The 26,114-nt window shown below is 43.7% G+C and overlaps 1 protein-coding gene and 1 long non-coding RNA gene across 7 annotated transcripts in view; one reads left to right on the top strand and one right to left on the bottom strand.

Moving 5' to 3' along the window:
- The window catches only part of LOC102551331 (uncharacterized), a 34,186-nt gene extending 12,660 nt beyond the window's left edge, over positions 1-21,526 (bottom strand). The window contains exon 1 of the long non-coding RNA XR_010056080.1: positions 21,409-21,526. This is a non-coding gene — a long non-coding RNA (uncharacterized LOC102551331). The remainder of the gene's footprint in view (positions 1-21,408) is intronic.
- The window catches only part of Dscam (DS cell adhesion molecule), a 585,477-nt gene that overhangs the window by 286,712 nt on the left and 272,651 nt on the right, over positions 1-26,114 (top strand). The gene's annotated exons all lie outside the window — the stretch shown is intronic.

Below are 26,114 nucleotides of genomic sequence, written 5' to 3'. Positions count from 1 at the left end.
TTAGCTAAGACCTGAATGGTAATGCAGGGTAAGTTGAGGATCTGAGACCCAGGCCAGGCAGTCACCCCAGTCCTTTAGGTATTCAAAGGTGGGGACTTTTTCAAGCTCTTGGTACCTTTGCTCCTCCCTTGCTGATGGGGCTGCTCAGAGACCACACCTCAGGGGGTTGCTAGGTTTGGGAGTCTTCATGGCTCATTTACAGACCTGTTCTAATGGTGATGTTTAATTTTAAAAACCTATTTCCACATTCCTGACTTTGACCATTTAAAGGAATTTGAGAAATATTCATTCTTTTATTTAAGTAGAATGCATTTTCTGTGTCTTTTGGTTCTTAATAGGTTCAAAAACATCTGCTTTGAGTATAACAGACCATTTTTCTATATAGTTAATATACACATGCATGTGTGTATATACGTATGTACATGCATGCATAGACAACTCCATCTGAAAACTTGTCCCGTCTTGAAACACCAAATGTACTATAAGGTAAGTCTACCCCAATGAAAGGTGAGTTCTATAGCTCACTGTGACAGGAACAACAGAAACGTTCAGCTCAGCCTCACAGAAGTAAAATCTGGACCACCACACAGACCCTCACACTCCTGTGAAGCTAAAGCTGGCCATGACATTCTATGGCTAATTGATTTCTCCCAAGGGGGCTACAGTCTTGCTTATATCCGGCTCCTCTAGGCTCGCACACTGGCCTTGACGTTGCTTCTCATTTACAGCATAGCTGATGTACCCAACACGGTTGTGGCATATGTTCCAGGTCTGCTTACAAACACCCATTCTGCAGAGGAAAAATACAGCGAGGGGTGGAATCTTTCATGTGTACATACATCTGCATGCCAGCTCCACCAAGGCAGCCAACTGCCCTGCTTAGAGGACCAGAGTTCCAACTTTTAAGCCTAAGAATATAATAATGTATGGCAACCAGAAAATACAAGTTACCAGTTAATTCTAGGTGTCTAGAGATCCCACAAACTATAGATCAAAATATGTGGCCAGGGGAACATATCTACATTGAAAATACACAAACTTTTTTTTTTTTGCCATTTTCTAAATAACACACTGTTTTACTCAGCATTTTCATTGTGTTCGGTTTTATTAGTCTAGAGACAACTAAGTGTACAAAATTGGTGTATGGAAGTTATATGCATTTTTAGACAAGGGTCCTGCACATCTTCTGGCTTCAGAGAGTTCTGAAAACAGATTTTGCAGACATCGAGAGATGGCTGAAAATCTCAGGGACGATTCTCCAAGTCTTTCTGCGAGGTTCCTGGGTGGGAAGTCTACCTCTAGATGAAGAGATGCATTATTGCCAGGGACGCAGGGGCAGTCTGGATTGACACAGCACATTAGAAATCTCCACGAAGCAGATATATCCCCAGAAAAAGCCCCGCACGATGGTTCCCCTGCCACTGCTGGCAAACGTGTGAAATTGAAGCAGAGGCAGCAGCTTCCAAAAATGACGTAGATGCAAGCAGACATGTATAAGGCGACAAACCAAAAGCCTTCATCTAGGCCTTCTATCTTATATCAATACAGAAACTAGCCTAAGGCATCATAGACTTAAGTGTAACATAAAAATAAAAAACATTCTGGTTTTTCTTTTTCCAGTGTAAATAAGTGAAGTGAAATCACAGAACCTGAAGGCCAGAAAGGACTCTGTGCGTTACACAGAAGTCACGGTGACTGGGGTAGGAATGGGGCTAACAGGGACCGGCTGGCTCCTGGGAGGTTTCTTTACTCGATGCTGATCCTGCTTGGGAGCCGTGACCTACATAAGAGAACACGGGGATCTGTCTGACCCACTTGTGGGCCTTATGGAAGGTCTCACTTGTGCCCCTCACATGTGTCCATTCTTGGTCCATTTCATCATTTGGAATCTTTCTAGCATATGCAGAAGGTACTGGGGGCGGGGGTGTTCAAAGGCTGGCATCTTCGGGCAAGCTCTCACCACTTATTTCCTCCTAGCTTCCCTCTGCAATTAGCACAACAGAACTGCTCTCAGGTTTCTGGGAAGTCCTTCAGCCTTCGAGAGCTGAGGGAGGTCCTACAGATGTGGAGAGAGGGAGGGCACTGTCCACGTCCCCGTACATATTTACTGTGGAGTCAGGTGTTTCTTTAGAACAGAATATGGCTGATAGTCAATGTGAATTTCTAATAATCAGTAATTGTCCAAATAAAAGCACACTCCTACTTCCTCAATCACGGGCCACATCGGTATCAGGTTTTGTAATTAGTGTGCATTATTTTGCTTAATTATTTTCACTCGACAACCTGATTAGAGAAAATTGCTGTGTTGTTTTTCCTGTATAATGTTCCATTATGAGGAACGATTATAGCAGAGCTTGCATCTCTACCATAGATCTCCACCGTGGAGCTCAGCTAACACCCAAGAGGGTGGCCTCACTAAACAGTCCAGCCAGTTGATTTCAAGCCTAAGTCAAAATACCTCTTTTAAATAAATATGTTTTATGTATATGTATATATATAACTGTATTTATACTATATATAAATGGTATTTTAGCTCTTAGACCCTAGTTGTTTGATAGGCTCTTTTCATTGCTCATGGCTTCAACTTAGGCTTCCCAGGGGTGGTGTGCTGATGCTATGTCTTTTGTCTGTCTGGGAATTTCATCCACCCCAGATTCTGAGGGTGCCAGAACCTGGTTTCTCCTCACTTATTTTCATCAAGATGACTGTTATGGTGTCACCTACTGGCCGTGTGGCACTTCTGTGTAAGCATGTGTGTCCTGGATACTGCACTCCTGTTGAAGAGGAGAGGGTGGTGGTGTGGTTGACATTACCAGTAGTAGAAGATTACTGCCAGGGTGGTTATTTCAACTGGAATCACCTGGGGTAGTGTCTTAGGCTCTAGTCGGGCAATCGAAAGGCTCTGTTTGGAACCAAAAGAGTTCCCAGCATTCCACGAAAGTCATGGCTTCTCTCAAGTGGACACATTAAGCTTTGTCTTATGTTGGTTCAAGTGATGTAGTCCATCTCAGGTGATGAATCCCTCTCAGGTGTTACTGTCCATGTCAGACAGTAAGGCCTACCTCAGATGGTATCACTCTCCTCAGGGCACGTCATTTCAGGTGAAATGTGTGCCTCAGATGACAAGATCCATTTAAGGTGACATCACCTACCTCAGATGGCATTGACCATTTCCAGTGATAACTTACCTCACAGGCAGTACTTTCTACCCCGGATGGCATTGTCTACTTCAGGTGATGACATCATTCAGGTGATGACATCATTCAGGGGATGACATCATTTACCTTAGAAAATGTCCTTCTCAGAGGGTACCAACTACTCAGGGTGATAATTTTGACATTGCGTAATGGAGTCCATCTCCGATGAAGTCATCTTTCTGGGGTGACATTGTCCAGTTCTTCACTGACCAGTCTCCTCACCAGAGGAAAGAGGAGGAAGACTAAAGACAGCCCATGTCTGGGCCAGCAGACAGCACAGGTAACCAACTCTCCCAAGATCCTGCCTTCCTTTGTGCTTGACTAGACTGTAGGAAATAGATACCAGCTTCCCTGTGTCCATTCAAAGCTTTATGTGTACCCAGTGCCCGTACTGTACTGGGACAATGGCTAAAGACAAATACTTTTTCTCACAAGTTGGAAAGGATAAACAAGAAGGAAGACATACCACCTTGGTTAAGGGAGCAGGATTTAGACCCAGTTCTAGGAGACTAGAATTAAGCAGGCCAGAAACATTCTGGGCCTCAGCCCCCCCTCCCCCGACTGTATAACAGATAATGATACCTAGCCTGCAGGATTGTATAGGTGTTATTAAATGCATTAATATGATGTATCCATGGCAAACCAAAGGGTATTCTCCGTGCTTTGTTACACCTGTGTACAGTTTATTTCTTGCCTTCTACCTTAGCGTAGAATGAATCACATGAACAATGAAGGTTCCTTGGCCATCAAAGCTGACTACTTACTAAGTTCTGGAATTCAATGCTCTCTTAGATGGGAAGAAGGGGTTGGCAGATGTGATTCCTTTAGAGATATTGAGGTGGGAGATTGTTCCCCACTATGAGGGTAAGACAAAATACAGAACACAGAGTACTTAATACAGCCACAACGTCCTTCTAGGAGAGAAGCCAGGAGGACAGAAGTGGGGTGAGACAGATATGAAGGAATTATACTGAAAACTTCCCTTGTCTTCTCGCTTGTACCCCAGATGTGTGTGCATGTCCTTGCATATGCACAGATTTTATAGACACATGTGTTTGTCAATACATACATGTGTATTTGTCTACATGCATGTATGAGCCTCTGTGTCTATGACAGCGTGTGGGCACCCTAGGCACATATGCTCATGCATGTGTGACCATGTGCATCTATGCTAAAGGCAGACTAGGAACCATGAGGTTTAAACGTAATTCATGCTTTAGAATTTATTAAATGTTGTAATTTTATCTTAAGCTTATGAAATGATCAAGAACCTTGGGCCAAGAGAATTAATATCTCAACAGGGCCAGGAAGTGAAACTGGCCATAAGACAACATCTCTGGTGTCAAGGAGCTTGAAGTCACATCCCAGCCTTAGCCATGTCATATAGCATCAGAGGAAAAGGTTTTCAATGTGAAGTGAAGGTTTTCAAGTGTTTGCAAAATGTAACTCAAGCCATTGTATTATGGATTAAGAAAGGCAGCAGTGTCTTGTTTAAGATTAGTAATCCTGGACCCAGGGGACCTGTTTTCCCTCAAAGAGTGGCCCACTCTTGCTCTGTTCCCTGCATCCAGGTTCCCATTGTGATAGTGAAAGAACAAGTAAGTTGGCACCGAAGCAATCTTTACTTCTGTGCTTAGTGCTCGTTGCCTGTGTTCAGTGCTCCCTGACTGAGTTCAGTACTCACTGCCAGTGCTCAGTGCTCCCTGCCTGTGCTCAGCGCTTGCTGGCTGTACTCAGTACTCACTGCCTGTGTTCAGTGGTTGTTGTCAGTGCTCCCTGGCTGTGTTCAGTGCTCACTTGCTGTACTCAGTACTCACTGCCTGTGCTCAGTACTTGCTACCTGTATTCAGTGCTCACTGCCTATACTCAGTGCTCACAGGCTATGCTCAGTGCTCACCACCTGTGCCTCAGTGCTTGCTACCCGTGCTTGAGTCTCCTTACCTGTGCTCAGTACTTGCTGCCTATGCTCAGTGCTCACTACCTGTGTTCAGTGCTCGCTGTCAGTGCTCATTGCTCACTGCCTGTGCTCTGTGCTCAGTACTTACTGCCTATGCTCAGTGCTTGATGCCTGTGCTCAGTGCTTGCTGGCTGTGCTTAGTTGTTTACTAGCCATTAAATTCATTTCCACTGGACTCATGGGTTGCTTCAGCTACCCAAGGACCAACTACTGGGATTTCTCTACTCTGCACACTATTCTAAATGCTGTTAACTCTTTGAAGCTACATTCACTTAAGGACCCCAATCTTCAGTTGTGTTAATCATGAGAGGATGGGAGGGCTTCATTATCTTCCTGCTGAAGAAGCAAATTGTATGATTTTCCTGTAATAATGGTTGGCCCCAGTTCTTCTGTGGTTATCTGTGAGGGTGGGTGGCTTTGGACCCCCTGGAGATACCAGCGATCCATAGGCACCCACATCCATTGTATAAAACAGCACAGGATTTGCCTAGAACCTACACACACTGTTAGATGCCCACAGCTCTGGGTTATTTCTAATATGATACAATGAAGATGCCACGTGATTTGCCCTCTATATAGGATTTTAGGGAGAAAAATGATACAAACGGAAGCCTGCCCTGTGCTCCACACATGTGCACCTTTTAAAAATACATCTTAACCCCAGACTTCATTGACCAAGTTCGCTCTTCTTCCTGGACATGTGCACTCTTAGACCCCACCCACTCCTGTCTCCCTCCTACGCCCTTCACATGCATGTCTCTTCCCTTTGTGCTGTAATCCTTAAGGAGCCTGGTGTCCTTTCCAGTGGTATATAACTGAAGATGATGACGACGACCGTTCCTCCCTCAGAATCCACTGATAACTAACAGTTTTCAAAGTAAAACCCTGTGAGCCCCTCCTCACCAGTGACTGACTGTTTACAAATCCAGTCTTTTGAGGCCCAGTGCAGCCGAGGTGAGGCCATATTTGCAGTGGGCTTGTATTGCCACGAAGACGGAATCCTGCAGCCCTCTGCCCCGTCTTTGAGCTCCTTTGTTCTCCTCAGTCTCTCTTCCACACTGCGTCCTGAACTGTAGAGGAGATAGCATACATGTCCTCTTCATGGCTGCGTGCACACCTCACTAGTTCTCAGCACTTTGGGCAGCCATGAGTACACTGCAGGAAGAAGCTTCTCTGGCTAACGCTGAGGAGTTTCGTCTCTAGTAGAAATAAATAGACGGCATTTTGACACTGTAGGATGGTTACATCTCTCAAGGAAATATGACCTCTGCAGCCATGGGTGTTTGGCCGAGTTTACAGTACCGGGCATGTTCTCCCTCTTATGGAGCGAGCCTGAAGTTGGTTCCACCATATCCGTTACTCCACTGTTGCACCCGTGGGCACAACCTTTCTCCTCACAACAGGCCATATAGAACTTTCTGGCACTACAAATGCTGGCTACTGGGAGCAAGCACCCAGCTCGGTTTCAGATTCCTTTATCTGCATCTTACAACCAAGATGGGTGGGGCCTCAGCAGTGAAGACTTGCCATCTAGTTCTAATGGACGACCAAGAAGAACGCAAACAGCCTGCATTGCTTAGCAGAGGGAACCTCTGGGTCCTTCTTGACTGACAGCTTAGAGGTGCCCCACACCTGGGACTGGGATTTTTGTTTAATAAATTGTAGCTTCTGAGAGCAAGATTACCCTGCATGCTGGATATGACTTTTCTGTCTCTCTCTCTCTCTCTGTCTCTCTCTCTCTCTGTCTCTCTCTCTCTCTCTATCTCTATCTCTATCTCTATCTCTCTCACACACACATATACACATATACACATACACACACTCATTTGTATATACAAATATATATGTTATATATCTATGATATTATGTATGTATGTATGTATGTATGTGTATATATGTAGTTATTTATTTATTCATTCATTTTTGGCTTTTCAAAACGGGGTTTTACTATGTAGCCCTGACTGTCCTGGAGCTCACTTTGCAGACCAGGCTGGCCTTGAACTCACAGTGATTTGCCTGCCCCATCACTGCCCAGCTTAACTTATATTTTTAATTGGCTTAGGAAATGGTAGGTTTCCCTGTGGCTTGTTCCTCCTTGTTTTGTTTTGATTCACCTTCCTTCCTCTTTCCATCGTTTCCTTGGATCTTGTTCCCCCTTCAACCTTCCTTTCCCTGAACCCCCATGTTATGTACACACCACTATGCCCTCCTAGCCCCCCTCCCTTAGGGAATTCCTCCTCCAATGATGCCTGTGTAAGCTAGGAATCTAAAAATAGAACATGATCCACGATTGGCTGAATCTACAGACATGGGACCTGGGGGTATAAAAGACTCGCTGGGCCCCAGAGACGGTGCCTTAAGATGGCAAATATTTATTTAAAAATTTCATGACTGTGTCTTCAAAATAAAAATGTAAGTCAGCCGTACTTACCCCCACAGTCCTGGAAGAGGCTCTTCTCCTCCCCTTTGTGGCCCCTGCTGGTTCCTGTGACCCTGGAAGCCCTGCCAGGCTTGTGGGTGTATCTCTCCAGCCTCCTGCCATCTTCTTCCCGTGTTCTCAGTTGTTTTCCCCTCCATATGCATCTGTTCCTACAAAACGTTTCTAAGGACACCAATCTCACTGCATTAGAATGCACCTGATAACCTTGCTGAGATTGGACTACCTTACCAGGCTTGCTTCAGGCACAACAGAGAACTTCGTGCCTCTGCCTCCTGTGTGCTAGATTAAAGGTGTGTCTCACCATGCCTGCTACTGGTCCCTGACAATAGTCCTACCAAACAATGTGCGTGGAAGGTCGCTCTATCCTTTAGTACTTTATTCACTTTTGTTTCTCCATGTTTTAAAGTCTTTTACTCCTTAATTCTGAATAGAGCCCCTGACTGGGATACCAAGGGTGAAGTTTTCACACGATTTTTTTCTTTAATCTTTATTAACTTGAGTAATTCTTATTTACATTTCGATTATTATTCCCCTTCCCAGTTTCCAAGCCAACATCCCCCTAACCCCCCTCCTCCCCTTCTATATGGGTGTTCCCCATCCTCCCCCCATTACCGCCCTCCCCCCAATCATGTTCACTGGGGGTTCAGTCTTGGCAGGACTTCCCCTTCCACTGGTGCTCTTACTAGGCTATTCATTGCTACCTATGAGGTCAGAGTCCAGGGTCAGTCCATGTATAGTCTTTGGGTAGTGGCTTAGTCCCTGGAAGCTCTAGTTGGTTGGCATTGTTGTTCATAAGGGGTCTCGAGCCCCTTCAAGCTCTTCCAGTTCTTTCTCTGATTCCTTCAATGGGGGTCCTGTTCTCAGTTCAGTGGTTTGCTGCTGGCATTCGCTTATGCATTTGCTGTATCTCTGTCTCTCTGTCTCTGCCTCAGGAGAGATCTACATCCGGTTCCTGTTGGCCTGCACTTCTTTGCTTCATCCATCTTGTCTAATTGGGTGGCTGTATATGTATGGGCCACATGTGGGGCAGGCTCTGAATGGGTGTTCCTTCTGCCTCTGTTCTAAACTTTGCCTCCCTATTCCCTGCCAAGGGTCTTCTTGTTCCCCTTTTAAAGAAGGAGTGAAGCATCCTACTGCACGATTTTTAAGAGGTGGTTGGCTCCACAAAGTCCTCATTTGAGAGGTGAAGAGGGTCTCAGGTGGAGAAACGTCTACATTTAATTTCAACAAGGTAAACTGAGGCACAATCAAAATCCTTAAAGAGTTTAAAGGCCATGCAATGTTTTGTGAATTAGACTGCTTCAAAAGAGCTGTGGTTCCCACCTTAATGGAGGGAGCATGGCCTAGGCCTTTTTAGGGTGCAAATGATGAGAGGAGGAAAATCAGACACATCCTTCACCTGTCTTATTTGCTCCCGTACCTGTGCCAGCACCCTGGGGCATCAGAGCTCATCGAAGGCGTTTACTTAGATGGGTTTAGTTTACATTTCTGTTTTGCTCTCTTGACAGTTTCAGGTTTTTGTTTGGGGGTTTTGTGTGTTGCCTTTTGTTTTTGTTTAACCTTGGTAGCACATCACCATGAGATGTTTGAGGTACATTTGGCTGACGCTGAGGTCCCACACAGCTCCTTTTCCCCGTTCACTTTTACTTAGGAATATATTTTAGGCCTGGCTTCCATTTAATTTACTTATTTGGTTTAGCACTATTTATTATTTAAATCTCTCTCTCAAGTAAGGTTAAAATTAATAGTGCATTTTGTTAATGAAGATATACATGTGTATATATATACACGTGTGCATACATGTGCATGTATATTTATCTTCATATATCTTCACTATACACACACACACACACACACACACACACGCACGCATATGCTTAGTATGTTCATAGACAGAGTCAGACTTGGGGAGCAAGTGCACCTTTGCTTCAAGTGCTTCCAGCCGAGCCTAATGCCTCTGCCTGGTCCAGTCAGAAAAGGAGAAGCAGATTAGAAATACCTTTTATGCCCTCCGGACTTGCATGTCTTTATTAGTGTCTAAGGTTACTGGGAAAGAAAAGGAACTGTGGTGTTGCCAGGGAGACTGGAGCCTGTCAACAGCCTCTGCAGGATGCTGACAAATGGCAGTTACCACATCAAGACTCATTTCTTCAAATTCCACTCAGATGAAGATGCTTAACCTTTGCTGCTAAAATTGTGTCACGATAATTACTTAGCAAAGGACCTGATTAGGCCACGGCATTCTGTGTCTACAGACACACGTGTGTGGGGTTTATTACCAGTTATGTTGATGGCATATTTGAAAGGGCAGTTTTTCTGCAAGACTTTAAAACCTTGAGAATTTAGCTTGAGGCTGTCACATTTGGAGAGAAAAGAAAAAAAATCAACAATGTGGTTTTAGCAAGTTGTTATCTAAAAGTCTTTAAAGTAACAGTGTACAAGATGTTTTAAAAGTTAGACGTCACAAGCTAACTTTCAAATAAGGCTTTCAAATACAGGAGGTTCAAATATGTAACACACATTTTTGACCTTTGGGGTATATGCTGTTTAAGACTCGAAATGAATTGTTTAAATGTTAGATCCACCTCACTGGACTGCAAAGTTGAGAAGTCCTCTGGTCCTTGAGTTAGCCCATTTTCTTTTGCTAAAGCATTCCACTTGAGGACAAGCATGTTACAAAATGAGGCTCACTTACGCTATATCTGTGGAGTCTGAAAGTCCAAGACTCACATGAATCCCTTCCGAGGTTGACATGACTCCCGGGACCTAATTACCCACCCCACCCCAGTGAGTGGATCCCATCTCTTAAAGATTCATTTCATCATGCCTCACTAGGTTACTTTGGGATCAAAATGCCAGCAAGGGAAACCCCTGGGAGATACATCTAAGAAAAAAACTCTCTCTCTCTCTCTCTCTCTCTCTCTCTCTCTCTCTCTCTCTCTCTATATATATATATATATATATATATATATATATATATATATATATATATATATTCCTATGTTTCATTTTGCTTCTTGGATATCAGAACTTTTGGCAAAACTAAATTGAACGAGCAGCCTTTAATTTCCTTTTGTATCATTTTATTTGTCTCACCTCACATTGACACTCTGAATATCTAAAGCTGTCATGTCCTGTACGTCCTGCTCAATACCATTTCTCCTCCTTAAGATGTTTCACTCAGTTGCCATATTTCCCACCCCTGCCCAATCAGCTTGTCTATGCCCCTCTTTGTCCCACATGCACCCTGGTGGATTTCTTTGGGAGTAATCACTGACTGAAATACTCTAAAGGCTCTGAGTGGGGAGAGAGAGCCTCGTGTCCATGAAGCGACAACGGGCGCCAGAGGAGACTGCCCCTGAGTTATCCCATGGCTAATAGGCGATGTAAACCTTCAGAGATGTATTTATCTTTATTCTGTATATATGTTTTTTTTCTGCATGTGTGTCTGTGTGTCATTTTCATGCCTTCTGTGCACAGACGCCAGAAGTAAATGCTAGAAGCCATGGAACTGGAGTTGCAGGTAGTTGGGAGCCACTGTGTAGATGCTGGGAACCAGACCTAGATCTTCTTCAAAACCACTGAGCCATCTCTCCAGCCCCCTTGCTAGTGCTTATATATGTCCTAAGGTCTTAGGGATGGTGCCTAGGGATGGTGCTGCCTGTCCTGTGCTAGGCTTCCAATATCATTGACAATCAAGACAGTCTTCCCACAGACAAGTCTACAGGACAGTTTGACCTGGGTAATTCCTCTTCTCGGGTGACCCTAGATTGTGTCAAGTTGACAGTTAAAGCCAATTAGGACCTATCCAGAGACTCTCTCCTCTTAGTTCGGCCCATCCCCATGAAACTATGACAGTCTGACCCTCAGTGTGGAAGAAAGAAAAGGCGTGCCCATTCAAGAGTCCCAGTTTCACATCTTCATGAGCTATTACCTCACTGAAGAGTTCTAGAGAGCAGACTGGATCGAATGAAATGTCGTTTTATGTATTCATACATGGCAGTCATGAGAACACAGAGCTGCCGCCCTTAGGAGTGAATGAGATCATGTCTGTGGCAAAGATTTATAGGACGGCAATAAGGCGTGGTCTTTGTCCCCAGTGATGGTTTATCTGGCAGAGAGCTTACTGTCAGAAACCCTTCTTCCTTTTGATTAACGATAATTAAAGAACACTATTTGTTGAGATGAAGTGATTTGAAAATGTTTTATGCCCCCAGAAGTATCATAGAAATGGCCAGATGATTACCACAGATTAGTTTAATGCTAAAAGAATATCACAAAAGTTGAGCGACCTCCCTGTAAAGTGAACCCAGCTCTGTGTGCCTTATATTTTTTCTTGTTTTAACCAAACACCAATATTTAATGACTACTGTATGATATTAGCCTCAACACTTAGCCTGCAGTTAGGTTTCTGAAATATAGTCTAATGTATTTTTATTGCATTTAGAGGTTTTTGCAAAGAACTGCCTAATCAGTTTGTCTACCCTCTTGCTCCCAGCTCATAGAAGTTTGAAAATGATTTCAAATGAAAAGGAATGAGACCTTAAAAACCAATGTATAAAATATCACCATACATCAACAAAGGATATCAGAAGCAAAAAAAATAATATTAAAGATATTTACCTAACCCTTAAAACTTTAAGATTCTATTCAGGGGATAGTTTGGGGACATTTGCCAGTAGTTTGGTACTGGAAAAGCATGTATGTCACAATTTGTAGAAATAATCAAGTGCTTCGTCATTAAAGCACCTAACAGTCAGGGTGGCGTCATGGTTCCATTGATAAAATCAGCATGGAAATTACATCTTCCCTCATCTTTTGACTGGCTTCTTGAAGAGTAACTAGTTATACAAATCCTTAACTTTTAAAATTCTACGGTGTATTTTTCACAAAATGTTCAGTAAAGAACTCCCCCTTAAATGGTATTTACCATTCCTGTTTTCCATTTCCGTGAAATCTGGAATTTATTTTGAAATTCTTGCTCTGTAACCAGCCACTAGAGAGTAGTCTCGTACCACATCACCAACTCTGGAATAGGTAAACTTTCCCGAATAATGTCTTTATTATTTTATTTAACTCTAGTCCTTTGGAACATCTCTCACCTGTGGTCCTGGGCAGCAGAATGAGATCTGATTCTTCAGAGCCCCATCCCCAGTCCAGCGTAACGCCCAAAGCGAAGACAAACCCCCTCAGAGCCCTGCTTAGTTTCCTGCCCAGAGAATGTGGGCTGCATAATGATCACAGCCTAGAGTAACTTCATACATCTGTTAATAAACTCATATGCTTCTAATATGAATCAGGTTTTTCTAAAATAATCAGTGAAACTGTATTGTTCTGGAGTCCCATCAAAATGTCCCAGGAGTACACAGAGATAATAAAAGCCTGGGCTACCTGGAAGCCCAGTGTGAGGGCTGGACAAGAACAGATGAGAGTTGAAAGACATCTTTTAAAAAAAATAAAATTATCGGTTATTTTATTTATTTACATTTCAAATATTGTCCTCCTTCCCAGTTTCCTCTCTGGAAACTCCCATCCCCTCCCCCTACCCACTGCTTCTATGAGGGTGCTCCCCTACCCAACTACCCACTCCTGCCTTGCTGTCCTAGCTTCCCCTTACACTGGGGCATTGAGTCTCCACAAAATCCAAGGGCTTCCCCTCCCATTGATGCCAGATAAGGCCATCCTCTGCTACACATGCAGCTGGAACCATGAGTCCCTCCATGTGTACTCTTTGGTTGGTGGTTTAATCCCTGGGAGCTCTGGGAGGTCTGGTTTGTTGATATTATTCTTCCTATGGGGTTGCAAACCCCTTCAGCTCCTCAGTTCTACCCCTAACTCTTCCAATTTGGGTCCCCGAGCTCAGTCTAATGATTGGCTGCAAGCATCCACATCTGTCCTAGTCAGGTCCTGGCAGAGCCTCTCACGGGACAGCTATAGCTCCTGTCAGCAAGCACTTCTTGGCATCAGCAATAATGACTGGGTTTGGTGGCTGCAGATGGGATGGATCCCCAGGCGGGGCCGTCTCTGGATGGCCTTTCCTTCAGTCACTATTCCACTCTTTGTTCTTGTTGTCCCTGTATTTCCTTTAGACAGGAGCCATTCTGGGTTAAATTCTTTGAGAAGAGTGGGGTAGCCCCATCCCTAAACTATGGGCCATGCTTAATCTCTCTCTATGATCTTGCAGGTTCTCTCTCCCTTTTCTTGGGTATTTCAGCTAATGTTATCCCCATTGGGTCCTGGGAGCCTCTTGCTTTCCTGGCATCTGGGACTTTCTGTTGGCTACCCCCAGTTCTCCACACCCCCATTGCTACACAGCTCTGTTCACAAGGATATATAATTATCCTATGATAACATATATATATATATATATATATATATATATATATATATATATATATATATAGAGAGAGAGAGAGAGAGAGAGAGAGAGAGAGAGACAGGCAGACACACACACACACACAATAAAAGAGCTAAAGGGATGTTAAACCCAGCCCAAGTGCTAAGGCAGTTGTGAGGTGTGTGTGTGTGTGTGTGTGTGTGTGTGTGTGTGTGTGTGTGAGATGAGGATGGCTACCTGGTGACTGAATCTGAAGCTCTGAAAGGACAAGCAGAGAACAAGTGGAAGAGCAAGGCTCCCTATAGAGGAAGCAGCAGGATACACTGTGTCCAGGGAGACTGAGGGGTTACAGGGTTGACGAACTACTTACAGGAGCATGAATGGAGATCCCATTTACACAGCACTTCGTGGGTCTACTCTGCTGCTCTGATGTGATGCTAGAAAACCATAGTTGGACAGTGCGCTCAGTCTCAGACACACAACAACTTCAAAGCTGAACAGCTATGGACCCATCAGTGAACATCATCTGTCTTAACTGATATTTCTTGCAGGAGGATTCTTTTGTTCTGAGAGTCCTGTCAGTGTTACGTGGGGTCTGGTGAACACTGCCTTGCAATGCTAGCTTATTCCATGACTGTTTACTAGGGCTGGGCACTGGTACAGGTTTCTCTTCTGCTGAACAAGGAGAGGGATGTGGATGGAGGTGCCAGGTGTATGAGCAGAGACAGTCACTAAGAGCCCTGAGATGTCAGCCTGTGGGGATCACTGTCAACTTGAATGGATTTGTCACCTTGCAGACAAGCCCCTCCTGTGTCTGTGAAGTGTTTCCAGAGAGGTTTAAAGGGACAGGGAAGAAGAGTCTTGGGTGTGGGCAGCACCTGGGCATGGGCTGGAGAGAGAAGGAAGTCAGTGGGCTCCAGTTTTCATCTCTCTACGCTTCCTGATTGTGAAGCCATGTGACTACTGCCTCATGGTCCCATTCATCCACTTTCCTATCACGATCAATTTTATCTTCCCACGCTGCTAGCCAAAATAAATCCAGCTCTTCTTAAGTTGCTTTTGCAGGATATTTGGTTACAGTGATTATAAAAATAACACGTATAGCCATAACCATAGACAACTATTGCACTCAGGCTCCCATGTTTCTGATAAGGCGATATCTTTCCTCCACCATATAGAAATTTCAGAGAACTTTGGATGCTATTTGAAAATTACCATCTTGCCCATATAGATGTGTTAGTGCTTCACAGAATAATCACTAAATATTTCTTTGAATAACAGTGTTACGGCCCAGTATTTTTGTTTGTTGTTTTAGTTTCTGAGGATGGAATGCTAGGCTTCCTCTGTAGATTGATCCTGAAATGTTCTCCAGGAATACTTGGTCCCCAGTTGGCAGACCCATCTGTGTTTATCTTCTCATCTTAAACAACTTGGGGGAGGGACATATTTCGCATGAGACCAGGCAGCACAGGATACTGAGCCTGGACAAAGGAAAACAGGTGGCCTGGGCTTTATGCTTTCTCCACCCAATCCAATGGGCAGAGGTCTTCAGACAGTGTGGAGAGGAGAAAACAAAAACTGCAGATGTTATTCGACACAACAGCAAAATAGTTAAGGCCATCTATGTAACTTAGACAGCAGAAGGGGTGGATGACGTTAGAGCAAGACTGACAAGCCAAAGAACAGGAAAGATGTAAAGATCTGACAACATCTCCAAAGTCAAGGGCATCTTGCCATTCAGACCTCCCATACCACAGTATCAGAAGATCCAAGCAGTATGAGCCATGCTTCTCACAGAACAGGGAGATGGACCCATTTCTCCCACACTTTGTGTGAGGTAGACCAGTCTCTCATAATAGTACAAACTACCAACCCTCAGCCCTGAGGGAAAGACAACCTCAGGAGTTGAGAAGGTGGATAGATTTGTCAACATGGCACACCCTATAGATTCTAGGGAAGGGAGTATCAATGAGGGACTGCCTAGATCAGGTTGACCTGTAGGAGATTATCTTTAGATTAGTGGATGTAGGAAGACACAGTCCCTTGTAGGTGGCAGCATTCCCTAGGCGGTGGGGGGGGGGTCAGGAATGGTATAACAGTAGAAAGTCAAGCTGAGCACAAGCAAGTGGTCAAGCAGGAACACATCCGTCTCTGCTTCTAACTGTGGATGTGACCGGCTGTCTCAAGATTTTGCTCTGAGTTCCCTACTCTGGTGAACTGGGACACGGAACTGTGAACTAAAATAAGCCCTTTCTCCACTAAGTTGTTTTGTGAACAAGAGAAATGAGGCTAAGAAAATACTCTGTAACTATTAAAGTCATTAAATGTATACTTTGACAGTGTCATCAGAATGTCCAGACAGTTTCAGGAATGACTTCTTTCAAGTGTTTAAACTGGAAATATCAGAATCACACAGCCTGCCTTCTAGCAAACAGAAGGAAGGAAACACTATTGGTCTTGCTTAATGAGACCACTATTCACCCTGTTCCATAACTGAAGACATTGCAGAAGAAAATTCTCAGCAAAATGCCGATTAATTGAATCTGGTGAAACTTGAAGAGTAATACAACACACCCAAGTGTCCTGTCCTGAGACGAGAAGCCGGGCTAAACACCTGCATGGCCAAGTGGTACCAGCATCAGCTCTGCAGACTGTGTCAGAGCTGGCCTCACTGGCCTCAGGCATCTCTCAGCAAAAGTCTGAGTTGATAGATTCATTATCAAAAGTAAATTAATCATTTGTCCATCACATATAGACATGTATGATCTATTTCTGGACTCAGTACCATTCCTATCATTTTTATTATTATTTTTCTACCACAACACACCGTTTAAATCACATTACCCTGCAGGAGCCTTGAAGGCCAGAGTCAAAGCTTCACTTTGCTCTTATTCAGTGCCGTCTAGAACTTCTCTATCCTCAACATTTGTAGATTAGAACAACTGTATCTGTTGTCTGCTGGGATTGAAACACGTTCATCAAAGGATGGGCTTGGGAAGGGTTGGTCCCTTGGCTATACTGAGCCTTCTGATCTAACCATTTATTTGCATCTGTGTTTAAGGAATCTTTCATTTCTCTCATTAATATTTTACTCTATAGTTTGGTGCCTTGAAATTTGTCTTTATGGTAATTAATGTCTTATACGTGGTATTTTTTGGAAATGTTAACTTCTCATCTATTTGTTGATAATCTACAGAAATAATTAGTTGTGTGTATGTGTGTGTGTGTGTGTGTGTGTGTGTGTGTGTGTGTGTGTGCCCACGCACACATGCATGCATGCAAACATATATGCCCGTATATGCCCATGCATGTCTGGAAGTCAGAGGAGAGTGTTGGGCACTGGTGTTCTCTTCTCGCTTTCTGCCTGCTTTACTTCCCTGAGACAGGATTTCTTACTGAACCTTGAGTTAGTCTGGAGGCCAGAAAACTCAAGCCTTCCTCATACTATGGCTCACACAACACTGGAGATATTAGTGTGTATATAACTACTTTTGTCCTTTTTAAAATAATCACAGTTGTTGGAGATTTGAACTCAGGTTCGCATGCTTGTAGAACAAGCACTCTTACCCACTGAGCCATCTCCCTAGCCTGAAAATCTACTTTAATTTATGTATTGATTCTGGGATAAAATATCAAAACATGTTTTGGCTTTTATTTTATTTTTATTTTTTGTGGAGGCCAGAGGGAGTGCTGAGTGACTGTATATTGTTGACTCGAGCAGAAACATGTCAAGGGCTCCAGTGCCTCTAAAACATGGAAACACCAAAGTTTCCCCCTCCCCATCCTCCAACCCTACTAGCTGGCTCAAATATTGGCAAGACCCAGCGATTCAATGAGGTAAAGGAAAATGTGTACCAGTCAGTACTGTAAGGTTTGGATATCCATACGACAGACATGCAGATATTCCTGTGCTAAAGGGCTCTTTCCCCCTCTACTGCCACACCACGGGAAAATGGGGTGGACACTGACCTCACCATAAGAACTAAGTTTTCCGTTTCTCAAAGAGGGCATGAAGAAATTGAGTCACCCTCAGAGTAGGCAAAGATGTTTTACAGGGGACACAGAAGAAAACAAACTGCAAGAGGAAAGTGTTTATAAAGTAAATTTAGCGGTGAAGACAGTAACGGAAACCTTTGCTTTTTCAAAAGCATTCATTAAATAATGGACAAGGCCAAGTGCAGCTTCAAAGGACACACTTTCCAAGCACAGAAAGAATCCTGAGGAGTCAGCGGTAAGACAAATGTCCTAGTTCAAAGCATGCACAATGGTTGAAGAGGCACTTCAAAGAAAATGTAAGAATGGCCATGAGCACATTTAAAATGCTAGCATCTCTATCCAAAAAAATGAATAATAAAACCACAGTTAGATACTAAGGGGGGAAAAAATCTCCTTTCCCAAATCCAAGGCCCCAAACTAGACTCAGAGTTCCAGAAACCCAGCTATCTGTATAGTTCTCAGAATGGGAAAATGAAAAAGCAGCTGACCTTAACCCTAGATACTAATGGTTATGAAAGCAGGTTACAGTGCTATCCTTGCCCGAACAGTCTAACACCAAAATCAAAATAAAACAAAAACAGAACCTCCAAAAGAAACAGCTTTTTCTCAGAAAAAAATAATAATAAAATAAAACACTTAACTGTCCCCCAGTATTCCCCTATTAAAACCCCCTTTCCTTTCCCATCTACAAAGCCCACTCAGATCCCATACTGCGTGCTCTGGTCACCTCTGCGGCTGGCTCTGAGCCACGACCTCTCAGGTTATTCAAAGCCTACTCTTGCTGTTGAAGTCAGTCTGAATATCCACTCCTTGCTTCCTCCTATAAACTCAATCCTTGCAGATACAACTGCTTGCCTCCAAGATGAGCTGCACCTTCACTGTGTCAGTGGGAGAGGGAGACCATCACATCTTTCATCCGTTCCTTGTAAGCACACAGAAATCCTCATTACTAAGCCATTCGGTCTGATGGCTGGCTCACGCTGCTCCCCTTCTGTGCCTGATTCTGGATTGCCAGACTTGAAATCACCGTATTCATTAATTCGACAATAGGCAGCAACTTGCAGCTTAAAGGATACGGATTCAGGGTACTACATGGGTGAGCACATTTTAAAAATCGCAAGCTCTGATTATCAAAGTGCAGAGGTCTTGAAGAGGTCGTTCACCTGCCAGTAAGAATCTGACTACTACAAAATTCCCTGACAAAGCACTTGGGTCAATCACCAGGCTCAAAGCTAAAGAGATTTCCCCAGATGTGGCTCAAGGCAAGGAGACTTTGTCTTGTCTGACTCCGTTCATCAGTAGGGGGGTCCAATGTTCCAGTCCCCAATCTCATCTCCCCACAGTGACAACTTCAGGGGCTGCGTTGTCTACCTGGAACGTCTTCCAGGGTCAAGGCTACAGAAAGGATGTGATTTAGCGGTAGCAAGGGGTAGAACAACCAGGAGACAGAGCACGGCGTCATTCTGGACTTGCTTGCACGTGATTGGCACTCAGTAAGTCTTATTAATTTATATCAAAGATAAATATTTATCAAAAGGAGACTGACTTTTCCTGTCTGAGGATGTGACTGTAACTGAATGACGGAGTCACAATTTTATCGTAGATTTTTAACTGGCTCACACTTTCATGAAAAATAGTAACGTAGCTGACTGGGGAAGTTACTGCCACCTGTGGTCTACATATTAGAGTGTTCCAACAGGGGTAAGTGCCACTGTTGAGCCTGTGGTGGCTATTCTTGGTTGTCAACAGGACTACATTTAGAATTAACTACAACCTAAAAATGGAGGGCACATCTGTGAGGGATTTCTGCTTAATTTGAAGTGGGACGATCTATTTCTAATCTGGATCTTTAAGGTAGGAAAACACGCCTTTAATCCAGATCTAATCTGCATATACGTGCATATACATACATATATGTATGTGCATACACATATCCCCACAAAATAAATTTTTGAAATATGTATATGTTGTAGAATAGCTGCGTCAAGCTAATTAAAATATGAATTCATCCCAGACAAAATCTGCTCCTTGTCAAGTTACAATACATCCTTATTTAACTATAATCAGCATATCAAGTGATAATTTATTTAACTTATTGCTCCTATATTGCTAAAAGCTGTGTCCTTTGATCAGCAATGCTCCAAGTCTCAGGCTGTATCCCGGGGAAGACAAAATTACTTCTTTCTTCTATGACCTCACGTCTCAAATCTTACATGAGGACAGCATTTCCTTCTGTGACTGTTGTACTTCACTAACAAGATCTTCCAAATTCATCATGTGTGACCAGCTATGGGACTTCTTTCTTTGTAAAGGCTGAGTAGTGTGCTTCTGTGTGAATATGCAATGTATATATCTGTCCCTCTGTGCTGTGGTCACTGTTAGGTCCATACCTTGCTGTTGTGTGCAGTTCTGCATTGAGCACAGGAGGGAATATAAACATATTCTTATTTTCTCTGCAGTGTGTGTATGTGTGTGTGTGTGTGTGTGTGTGTATGTGTGTGTGTGTGTGTGTGTGCATGTGAGAGAAAGAGAGAGACAGAGACAGGGACACACAGAGAGACAGAGACAGGGAGAGACAAAAACAGAGAGAGACAGAGACAGAGACAGGGACACACAGAGATACAGAGACAGAAAGAGACAAAGACAGAGAGAGACAGAGACAGGGACACACAGAGATACAGAGACAAAAAGAGACAAAGACAGAGAGAGACAGAGAGAGATAGAGAGACAGACAGAAACAGGGACACACACAGAAAGACAGAGACAGATATATAGAGAGAGACAGAGATACACAGAGAGAGAGAGAGACAGACAGACAGAGACAGAGAGCTGTTCTTGGCCTGGTGTGGAGCTAGTATGTAATTGGCCACATTTATTGAATGAAATTTACATGTTGGTAGAATTTTCTGAGGTCAACATCTAAAACTGTAACCGTTTCTTATGCTTTTTGTTTAAATTGGGGGTATGAACCCTGAGAAATCCTGTTGGAAGAACACATCCTGCATGCATGTAAAATTCAGAAATATATTTTCTGGAGTAGAGGAATCCAGAGCACAGTCTCACCTCCTCACCCTGCCCCACCTGTGTATTAGATCTTAATCACAATGATGATGGGTGACACAGTGATTTGCCTTCTGTTAATCGAGTGTGATGTCTGAGTAAATCACCTTCTGAGCAACGAAGTGGACATTTCTAAGGAAATGAATAGCAGGTCGCTAGATTGATATGATTCTGATCTCAGAGATTCAGAAGCCATTAGCAGCCATAGCTCCTGATAAACTTGTTCCAGATTAAGAAGGTTGGATCCCCCAAAGAGCCCTGGGCCTGTTTATGAGCTACAAGGAACTCAAGTCCTAGCACAGAACCTTCCTCCTTCCCACACCCTGAAGCTAATGGCTAGTGTGTGTATGACCTTAGGTGTGAGTATCTGTGTCCCTTCTTAGCATGCTACAGTGAGTGTGTAGAAATCAGGACGACTTACCGGCCTGGGTTCTTCCCTTCCACCATGTAGTTTCTGGAGCTCAACCTTGGTGTCAGGCCTGGTTACAATCTCCCTTGTCCTCTGAGCCATCTTGCCTGCTTGGTACAACAGCTGTTCACACAACAGATGATGAGGCCAAAGAGTCACATGGCAAATGCTAATATCTCCATTCCTTTACTCCACATGAGGGCCCCAGAGTGAAGACTAAGACAAAATTATCAAGATCAAGGCCAGCCCCAAGGTTTTGTCCACCAGTCTCTGTTCACAGAAGCAGATCCTTGCAAAGTCGCTTTGATGAACGTGTTTTTAATAGTTCATTAGTACATAGAAAAATATCTCAGGACTTTATTCTTTAAAAAGTGTAATGATTAAAGATAAAGAAAAGGAAACAAGATTCCTGGAGGATTAAGGAATCCAGGTCCAGGCCTCTAAATCACATTCTATAGAGGACTAAGAAAATTCATGCACTTACAAACTTCTTTCAACTATGGGCTTAAAATAGAGAGAATGTTTAAACTCTGCAGGTGGACAAATTGCTTCGTAACAAGGCTGGGTACCAATGAGTGGAAGCTCTGATTAAAAACATATCCAGAAGGGAAGTAAAAATAGCCCTGACCTTTGAAGAGGAAAAATTCTGGTCTTCAAGTTTGACTTTCATTACAATAAAAATAACAAAAGAATGTCTCATAATAGCTTCTGAGGTTCAAAATTTGCTCCCACATGAAATTATTTATTTGGAACTGTCCAGGGAGGGGAAAGGAGGAGGAAGCTAGAACTTAATATTGTGGGCTTTGTCACTGGATCTAGGTTTTTTTTTTTTTCCTTCACAAGTCTAGAAAACCTCATGGGAAATTAGCCTAATTGTAGTTTATATATACCTATATAATTAACACAGCCCAAAGCCACCAAGTTTAAAGCCCCTTTCGCCTATGTCTGCCTGTCATTTGTTTTGGCCCCTACTGCTCCCCAGTTAGCTGATGTGTACTAGGCCCAATTCGTCTTCAGGGTTGGGTATCCCCTGTGGGTCTGTGCACTGGGGGTGGGAGGAGCTTGACTAAAGAGAGAGCTGAATGCCCCAGTTTGTCACCTGGACTATGTGAGTCATCAATCTAATGCAGTAAAAAGTGTCTCTGAGAGTCAGGGGAACCTAGATTGTGTAACTTCAGTCCCCAAATAATTGAATCTAGAACTTCAGATATCCTTCCCAAATCACAAAATTAGGGCATTAAAAGGCATGATATGAGCCCTTGGTGCATGGCAATCACCAGAGATCACAGCTCTTCTCTTTGTCCTCCCTGTGCATGCATATGTATTTAGACTCTAAACAGATCACCATCATAGATCATTAAAACACTCAGTAACTGGCATCCATGCCATCAGCTCACCAATTTAATGTATTTATTTAAAAGAAAATGAAGATTGGACCCTCGGAAACCTCATAGAAGCATACTGAGGAGGTAATCAGAAATATGGCAAAGGTCCACATGTAACACTTCATTTAACTCACAATAGTGAGATATTAGAGGCGTCCAAACTTATGTGTGTTAGTTAAACAATTGTACATCTACTCAGTGAGTCACTACAGTGTCAAGATGCTATGTGTGTGTGCTTGTATGTGTGTGTGCACATGTGCATGTGTGTGTGTTTGTGAGTATGTGTGAACACCTGTGTTTGTACGTGTGTTCACGTGTGTGCATGAGTGTGTGTTAGTGCATTGCATGTGTGCATGCGCGTGTGTGCATATATACTTTTGCATGGATATGTGTGCGTGTTTGTGAGTGTGCACCATGGTGCGTGTGTACAGGTCAGAGGACAACTTTCAAGAGTCAGTTCTCCCCTTTCACCATGAACCCAGATCATCAGGCTTACATAGCGAGTGCCTTTACTGACTGAGCCATCTCCTTGAACTGCTTGTCACTTGTATTGAGAATTCTGTGGTTGTTAATCTTGGGTATCAATTCGTTGACTGAGAAGCACATTGGCCAGTGAAGCACACCTCCGGGCTGCCTGTAAAGTATGCTTCTAGAATGGTAGCAAGGACCTGCCTGGAATGTGGGTGGCGCCGTCTCATAGGCTAGAGTCTTACGCAGAGCAAAGAAGATCCTGGATAGAGTAGAGGGTTTTGTTCCTTTATTTTTCTAAGGAAGAAACCTGGGGCTTTGCACACACTGTGCCTCCCTCCTGAGCCACCTCTCCAATGCTCAGATGCAGGGAGAGAAAATAAAAGCAGAAATTCAGACAGCACAGCATTGTCTCCATGTGTTTACTGTTCACCACGGTGTGAGCTGCCCACCACGCCCTCCCCACCACGATGACCCGAATCCATGAACCAAGTCAGCTGCATCCCTTCAAGTTGTCTTGCCCAGACGTTTGTCACAGTAATGGGAAAGTGACAAACACCATAGGAAGTGAGCGGAGGTATTCCCCTCCCTCCAGATGTTTTATGCATGCAAGTTTTTAAATGCAGAACTGGCTTCTTCAGAGCTTATCTGAAGAAGAATTGTCCTCTTCTCTGTTCATCCCCATAACCAGGACAAGGCAGCAGCAGATGCATGTGCTTAGGGGGAACCATTGCTACAACAGTGGCTGTGGAGGGGCTGGGACACCCTGCAGGTCAGAACTGAGGTGATTTCTGTACCCCATCTAATAGTATTTTCCTTAGCATGTTTCTAAAATAAAATATTTCCTTGGAGAAATCCCACTTTTCACCCGTGGGGGCAAAGCCATAAGTATAGTTTCTCATGCACTTTATTTTAACTAGCCCAGGCTAGCCTCTTCGAACTCACTGCACTGCCCACACTTGAGCTCCCCCTGCCTCTGCCTCACAGTGGATCATCTTCTCCATTCCTACTTTAAACTCTTCATCCGTGGTACAGATGGATGTCACAAGTCATGTCTCTAATGATTCCCTGAAGCACTGGCATCCCCAGACCTTAGAACACGGCTTGACTTGAAACTGGGTCGTTGCACGTATTACTTATCTGATATGAATAAGTGGAGTGGTATGGAGGACCACTGATCCAGTGTGAACCCTGTCCTTATGAGAGAGGACGTTGGACACAGATGCAGAGGAACAAAGCCCAGTGAAGGTGGCATTACACTGCTGTAAAGCAGACATTCCGAAAGGATCAGTCAGTCACTGAAGGCCTTGGCAGGAACCCAGCCCCCTGTGGATGACTTGATCTCTCAACTCCTCCCCTCCAGGAATATGTATATCTGCATATCTGTTTCCAACCATCTCCTCTGCAGATCACTGCTACCACAACATGGGGAAAGTTACACAGACACCATAGAGAAGAGTGAAGCCGGTGGCATTCAGGCTGTCATAGGCAAAGGGCTGTCACAGCAGGCAGTAGCTCATCAGAGTCCATCCAGCCTCCCCCTCTGGGTCATGCAAATTTTCTTCATACCTGTCAGGAGGGAAGCAGGGACTCTTGTCTCTTGCCTGGCTATTACAGCTCTGTCTAAAGTCATCGCTGTCTGGTGATGATTGATAGACTCCAGAACTTTCACTCTGTGCAGTGAAGAAAAATGACAGAGATTTCAGCTGAATTCTGAGAGTTACCTGTTCACCAGCACGGAGACTGAGTTCTGGTGTGAGTGAGACTGGGCACAATGGACACAGACAGCAGAGGAGACCAGATAAGCAAATATCTGAAACTGAGGTTCCTTCCATCAGTTTCTTTCTCCTCAGCACAAAGACTTGCACCTTTCTGAGAGACTTTGAAATGGAAGCGAGGTAGAGTCAGTGGTAGGCAGGTAGGTGACAAAGGTTCCTTCCCAATGGTACCTGATTAAGCTGCCTAAGAGAATGAACAGAATTGTCCTGTTGGAGGCAAGGTTCTCCTCTCCTGTCTTCCCACCCTTGCATTCTCCCAGACCTGAGCTCTCAAGTTTCCCCTAATCTGATGGGGGTGACAATCTGTAGGGAGGTCACTGAATGGAAGTGTAGGCAGCAGTGTTGACCTGTGCCTACACGAGAAGGTTCTGGGGGAGTTCTTATCCATCCAGTGGCTGCAACACATCATAAAACAAGGATGTGGTGTGTGGTTTAATTCTGTTTAATTAGTCTAGGTCAGGAAGACCTGTAGTTTATGGGTTGAGATCCTTGCCAGCCAGGTCCATAAGGCTAAATGGTTTGAGGACTTGGCTGAGGTACAATTGTTGGCTCCTGACTATTGTGTGTGAGATTTGAGATCTGAAAGCTGGGCCAAAGTGTTTAGTAAGTGTATCAGGCTGGGGTCGGTACTGAACCATCAATAGCGGGAAGTTCAGGGTCGATGTACACAAAGATGCACACATATTCTCAGATTTTTTTTAATAAAATAGTGCCCATCTAAAAAATAATGTTACCTTCCTTTTATAGTCTTTATATTTCTCAGGATAAAATATTGGTTATTTTAAAAGATATCCCCTAATTAAAATTTAATATCAGAAAGATGGCTTAAGGTTGGGGCATTTAAAATGGCTTCCTTTTATTCTTGTTTAACTGACAAGCTGAACTTTTCCAATGTGACAGGAGAGTAATTTTCAGGGATATTAAAGCAGGATGTATATCTGAGGAAATGCTTTAGCACTCAATCTCAAGAAGAGGGTAAATTATCTCAGGACACTGGGGACTTCTCATATTTTCTGTAGGGAAATTCTACCTTTATTAAACACATGTTGGATCGCGTCAAAGGAGTGAGCAACTTTACCATGTTCTG

The sequence above is a fragment of the Rattus norvegicus genome, chromosome 11, assembly GCF_036323735.1.
Source record: "Rattus norvegicus strain BN/NHsdMcwi chromosome 11, GRCr8, whole genome shotgun sequence".
Taxonomy (NCBI): domain Eukaryota; kingdom Metazoa; phylum Chordata; class Mammalia; order Rodentia; family Muridae; genus Rattus; species Rattus norvegicus.
The sequence above is the reverse complement of the archived record's forward strand: the minus strand, read 5'-3'. Positions and strand labels throughout refer to the sequence as shown.